Raw genomic sequence first — 6208 nt, 5'->3', positions numbered from 1 at the left:
CCGATCTACAACGCCATTTTGGGGGTACCATGGATATATTCGATGCAGGCCGTACCATTGACCTATCACCTCTGCCTCAAATTCCCGACCACCACAGGAATTTGCACACTTTATGGCGACCAAAGGATAGCCCGAGTGTGCTCTGTTATCGAAAAAAAGCAGAGGACGGCGAAGAACGCATAGGAATTACAGAGCAGGGACCATCTTACCGGTCCCCACAAGCCGGAGCGGGATCGCCTCAAGTCTCCGGAGTGTCGAATCATAGAGGCAAATATAGACCCCTCCGACCCCTCGCGAACTGTCGGCATCGGGTCCGAACTCGATGAACACATAAAGACAAAGCTGATCGCTTTTCTGCAGTCTCGAGCTTCCACATTCGCCTGGTCAACAAAAGATATGGTCGGGATAAGCCCCGAAGTCATGTGCCATAGGCTCAACATCGATCCTACATTCAAGCCGGTCAGACAGAAACGTAGGCGTTTGGGCCTAGATCGAGCCAAGGCGGTCCAAGACGAAGTCGAACGACTACTCAAGGCAGATCAAATAGTGGAAGTCCAGTATCCTGATTGGTTGGCTAACCCGGTGGTGGTCTAAAAGAAAAACGGCAAGTGGAGAGTCTGCGTGGACTTCACCGATCTCAACAAAGCATGCCCTAAGGACAACTTCCCTCTGCCGCACATAGATCGTCTCGTCGAAGCTACGGCCGGCAACCAAATGCTTTTATTTATGGATGCATTCTCAGGGTACAACCAGATCGCCATGAGTCCGGCCGACCGCGAGAAAACGGCATTCATCACAGATAGGGGGACCTACTGCTACAAGGTGATGCCGTTCGGATTGAAAAACGCCGGAGCAACCTACCAGCGATTGGTAAACATGATGTTCGCAGATCTGCTCGGCAAAACTATGGAGGTCTATATAGACGATATGCTGGTCAAGTCTTTGATCGCAGAGCAGCACGTCCAACATCTGACAAAGTGTTTTGACATCTTGGATCAATTCCAGATGAAATTAAACCCAACGAAGTGTACGTTCGGAGTAACTTCCGGAGAATTCTTGGGGTACATCGTCACTAAACGGGGAATAGAGGCAAATCCTAAACAGATTGAAGCCATCCTTGGACTACCGTCATCGACCAACAAGCGAGAAGTACAACGCCTGACTGGCCGGATCGCCGCTCTNACAGTCATTGATGCACCTCCGATCTACAACGCCATTTTGGGGGTACCATGGATATATTNCTGAATCGTTTCATCGCCCGATCAACGGACAAGTGTCTCCCCTTTTACCAACTACTTCGCGGAAATAAAGATTTTCATTGGGACGAGGAATGCGAGGTCGCCTTTCGTCAGCTAAAAGAGTATCTGACTTGCCATCCAGTGTTAGTCAAATCGGAGGACGGCGAGGCGTTGTACCTCTACGTCTCGGTTTCAAGTTCGGCAATCAGCGGGGTGTTAGTCCGAGACGATCGCGGAGATCAAAAGCCCATCTTCTATACAAGCAAAGCACTAAACGACGCGGAATCACGATACCCCACGCTGGAAAAACTGGCTCTTGCGGTGATCATCGCAGCACGGAAACTGCGACCCTATTTTCAGTTGCACTCCATCGTCGTGCTTACTGACCAACCACTCCGAACCATCCTCCATAGCCCTCTCCAATCCGGACGCATGGCGAAGTGGGCGGTTGAACTCAGCGAGTACGATATCGAATACCGTTCTCGCCCAAGTCTGAAGTCGTAAGTTCTGGCTGACTTCATCACCGAAGTATCGCCCGAGCTCGACGACCCCACCCCCGCGGTGGATCAATGGACAATGTTCGTCGATGGTTCGTCAACGAGTCACGGCTCTGGGGTGGGACTTATCCTCCGATCCCCCACCAATGAAATCCTTGAGCAGGCATTGAAGCTCTACTTCAAAGCGTCGAACAACGAAACCGAATACGAGGCCGTTCTCGCGGGACTCCGTTTAGCCCGGGGACTTGGAGTCAAACACCTGCAGGTCTTCTGTGACTCCCAACTCGTAGTCAGCCAATTCAGCGGAGAATTCGACGCCAAAAACAAGCGAATGGGAGCATATCGACAGTTGGTCCGCACGTTATCCGGAGAATTTGCATCTTTCTCTCTGACGAAGGTCCCACGGAACGAGAATGCATCAGCCGACGCCCTCGCAGCTCTGGCAAACTGCTCCGACCCCGAGTTATGATGTACCATTCCAATTGAATGCATCGATGCTCCCAGCATTGATCCGGACAGCCAGATTGTCGTCATCAACGACGACTCAATCCCGATGGAAGTCGACGAGCCAATAGAAGATATGACGGACATCGCCAAACCTCCGGAGGATTGGCAACTTGAGATCAAACTTTACATCTCCGAAGGTATCGTCCCGACAGACCGATGGGCAGCTCGACGATTGAAGGCCCGAAGTGCCAGGTACATCCTTTTGGACAATGTGTTACTCGGGACGAAGCCGAACGCATTATGATGGAGGTGCATGAAGGCGAGGGTGGCAACCATTCTGGCGGACGCGCACTCGCTCTTAAAATCAAAAAGGATGGTCACTATTGGCCTACCATGATGGCCGATTGCAAAACTTTCGCGGCCAAATGCGAAGCTTGTCAGCGCCATGGACCAATGCGGTACGTCCCGTCCGAACTGCTAAATACCGTGACAGCTCCATATCCTTTTATGCGCTGGGCCATGGACGCCATAGGACCTTTGTCGGCGTCCAAATCCAAGAAGTATGTCCTGGTGCTGACCGATTACTTCACCAAGTGGGTGGAGGCAGAATCTTTCACGAGGATCCAATCCTTAGACGTGACCAACTTCATCTGGAAGAACATCATATGTAGCCACGGACTTCCGTACGAGATTGTCACTGACAACGACATCCAATTCACCTCGATGATCACCAGACGCTTCCTGTCGAAGTGGCAAATCCGTCTCAGCACTTCAACTCCTCGGTACCCGCAAGGTAATGGTTAAACTGAAGCCACGAATAAATCGATCGTCGACGGACTCAAGAAACGACTCGTTTGAAGGAAGGGAGCATGGGCAGACCACTTGGACGGTGTACTATGGTCATATCGCACAACCCCGCAATGAAGCACGGGACAGTCCCCCTTTTCTCTCGCATATGGTCTCGAAGCAGGAGTCCCGACACTTCGTCGTACTATGATGGTCGATAATCCCGAACTCAATGACAAAATGCTGATCGACCACAACGACCTTGCCGAAGAGTTGCGCGATAAAGCTCTAGTTCGAGTGCAACACTACCAAGACGCAGCGGCTCGATACTATAATAAGACTGTTCGTCAGCGGCGTTTCAACGAAGGCGATCTAGTTCTGCGATAAGTTTTCGAGAATACCAAGGAAGTAAACGCCGGTAAACTCGGCGCTCGATGGGAGGGTCCATACCTCGTGTCTAGAGCGGTTCGTCCAGGCGTCTACGAACTCGTAACCATGGCCGGGGAACGGATCAAAAACTCGTGGAACGCAGCCCACTTGAAACGTTATTACAGCTAAGTCGTTGTTACGACTCTACCCAGGAGTTTTCGGGACTCCGAACTCCATTTATCTTTCTTTTGTAATACGAATTACGGTTGGCTTGATCCCCACTTCGGGGTACGTAGGCAATTCTTTATCTTTTAAAGATGAAGCGAATGCAGCTAATATATTAACAAAGTTTTTTTTTTCCGGTTAAAAAACTTCTTCTTATTTTCGAACACATTCAGATTGGCGGCAAGCCGGTGTACGAAATATTGACCATATTCCAAAATCACTTGGATTTGATTTCCCTTACACGGTTTGATAATTCCAATTAAAATAAAGTTTCTATAACTAAGTCAATCCCCATTACATGCTTTGGAGCGATAACCAATAAAAAAAAAACAGAGAAAAGAGACGCAAAGGGGAAAAAGCCCTTCAACGACTGAGGGTCCTNAAAAAAAAAAAAAAAAAAAAAAAAAGAGAAAAACCGTCCGGATTCCACCGTCACTGTCTAGGGCGGTCCTGTAGCCGAAGTGGAGGCCATGGACCTGACAGATCGTCAGCCAGCGGTTCCTCTACTGTTACCTTGTCCAGTTCGCTTCGCCAGAACTGACGAGCTTGCCTTATGGTCTCCAGTCTCTCCCTCAGAACTTCGACGCCTCCTGACACCGAGTCTTCCAAGAAGGAGCACGGGCCCTCGACCAGGTGCCTCTCGCGGAAAATCAGGCCGGCCGATTCTAGGAAATTGGCGTACCGCCTTAACCTTTCTACGGAAGCCCGGTAGGCCCAGATATCCACAGTAAACGGGTGCACGGTATCTTCGACGGGCTGACAGTCGTCCTTAAAAAGGAGAGGCACCTCCATACTCACCACCAGCTCTTGGCACGCCGCACGCACGGCAAGCAGCCCGGTCATACGCCACTTCTCCAAGAAGAAGCCTTCGGCGATTATTTCGTTCAGGACCCGAATAGTCCCGTCCAAACGGTAAAGCCGACAGACTTCGGCCAATCTACGACGTCTCGCCATAAGGTGAGCCCCCAGCCTATAGCGGCGAGCCCGATACCTTCGGAGTTCTTGACACACGAGGCTCCCTTCTACACCCGCCATATCAACAGGTGGGACAGGTGTGCGTACTCGGAAAGTCTCTACGCCCTCTTGGGCAGAGGAGTCATCCGACGATTCAGTTTGGTTGGAACCACTCGACGAAGCGGTTAACCTTTCCAGAGCCCGTCTTAGCCACGCAGATCGAGTAGTCACCATCTCTTTCTCTCAATATTTTGGAAAGTTGTGGAAGTTAGAATGATCTCCCAAACTCTCAATCCTATTTATACAGGATTATGGGAAGTAACCGCCGCTGAATCCACCAATTAGAGTGCAGCGTGATTTTCGCGAGGTCCCGAGAATAATTCTCAAAGACCGCGCAGCGCATTTAATAAAGCACGTTCATTATTTCCAGAACGGAAAAAGGAAATTCCTTCAAAAACAAAAAAAAAAAAACTATATACTCATACGTATACCTTAGCCCGACTGGGACTAAGTATCTATTAGTTCGTACCGAACTCACCCCTTGTTGACACCCTGGCCAGGTGATCAGCTGGTATAACTACCTACTATTTTTCGGGATAAGCCGGACCCAGAGTCGTTATTTCGCACCCGAACTTTCAATCATTGGGATAAGCCGGACCCAGAGCGTTTATTCCGCGCCCAATCTCTTAATTGTTGGGGTAAGCCGAACCCAGAGTATTTATTTCGCACTCAACCTTTGGTTCGGACGGTGTGGTAAGCCGAACCCAGAGAATAATTTCGCACTCCGGCCACCGAACTAAAGTAAAAGGAGATAAGCCGAGCCCAGTATCTCGCTCTCCGACCAAACACACTTCGTTCAAAATTCATAGACTGCTTCTGAGGCTCTAATCGATTTTGTCTACCGTCACTTAATAAAAATTGCCTAACGTAAGCCGGGAGACGTCTCGCTTATGGCACATTTTTGAGAATAAAGTAGCAAAATAAATCTCTTATTATTACTGAAAAAGTTTTATTGAGATTTTACAACAAGCAAAGTTCAAGTTCGCCTGCTATATTGCAGTTGTATTTTATTATCAAACGAAACATCCTAATTCCGAACTGGTGCGCCATTTGCAGCAATCTCGCGAATGCTCGTCTTGAGTCGCTTCGGCATTGGCCATAGTAGTTGCAACCCAGTCTTTTCCCATTCCTCGGGACGAGTCTCCAATGCTCTGGCCTTCTGTTCGGATTCATCGAGCAGGTCAGTAGTTCTTTTCCTTTTCGCCTTGAGTAGGGCGATCTCGGACTCCAGAGTCCTCAGCCGTCGATCGATCCTGCCTTTCTTCATATGAAAGTACTGAAGATTTTGAGTCAGTTCTTGGTGCGTACCCTCAATCTGCATACGCAAAATCAACAACGGGTTAGTACGAAGAAGACAAATTTCGGTCGTTCATAAGGAAAGCAAAAAGGAAAAGAGGGTAGTGGCTACCTGACAGAAAAAGGCGTCGGCCTCGGCAAGCTCGGCATCGGTTGCACGCCGGTTAATGTAGAACGGCTTAACGTTGCCTGGAATGAAGTCACCAATCAAGACAGGGTCCATGTGCGTCGGTCTCCGATCTGATTCCCTTCGGCATTCATTGCAGTACGCAACAAGACATGGCGGCAAAGCAGCTATCTTGTCGAACCCATTCTTAATCCAATCCTTTGGGTGAG

Source organism: Camelina sativa, chromosome 8 (assembly GCF_000633955.1).
Source record: "Camelina sativa cultivar DH55 chromosome 8, Cs, whole genome shotgun sequence".
Taxonomy (NCBI): Eukaryota; Viridiplantae; Streptophyta; class Magnoliopsida; order Brassicales; family Brassicaceae; genus Camelina; species Camelina sativa.
This window is presented reverse-complemented; position numbering follows the sequence as displayed.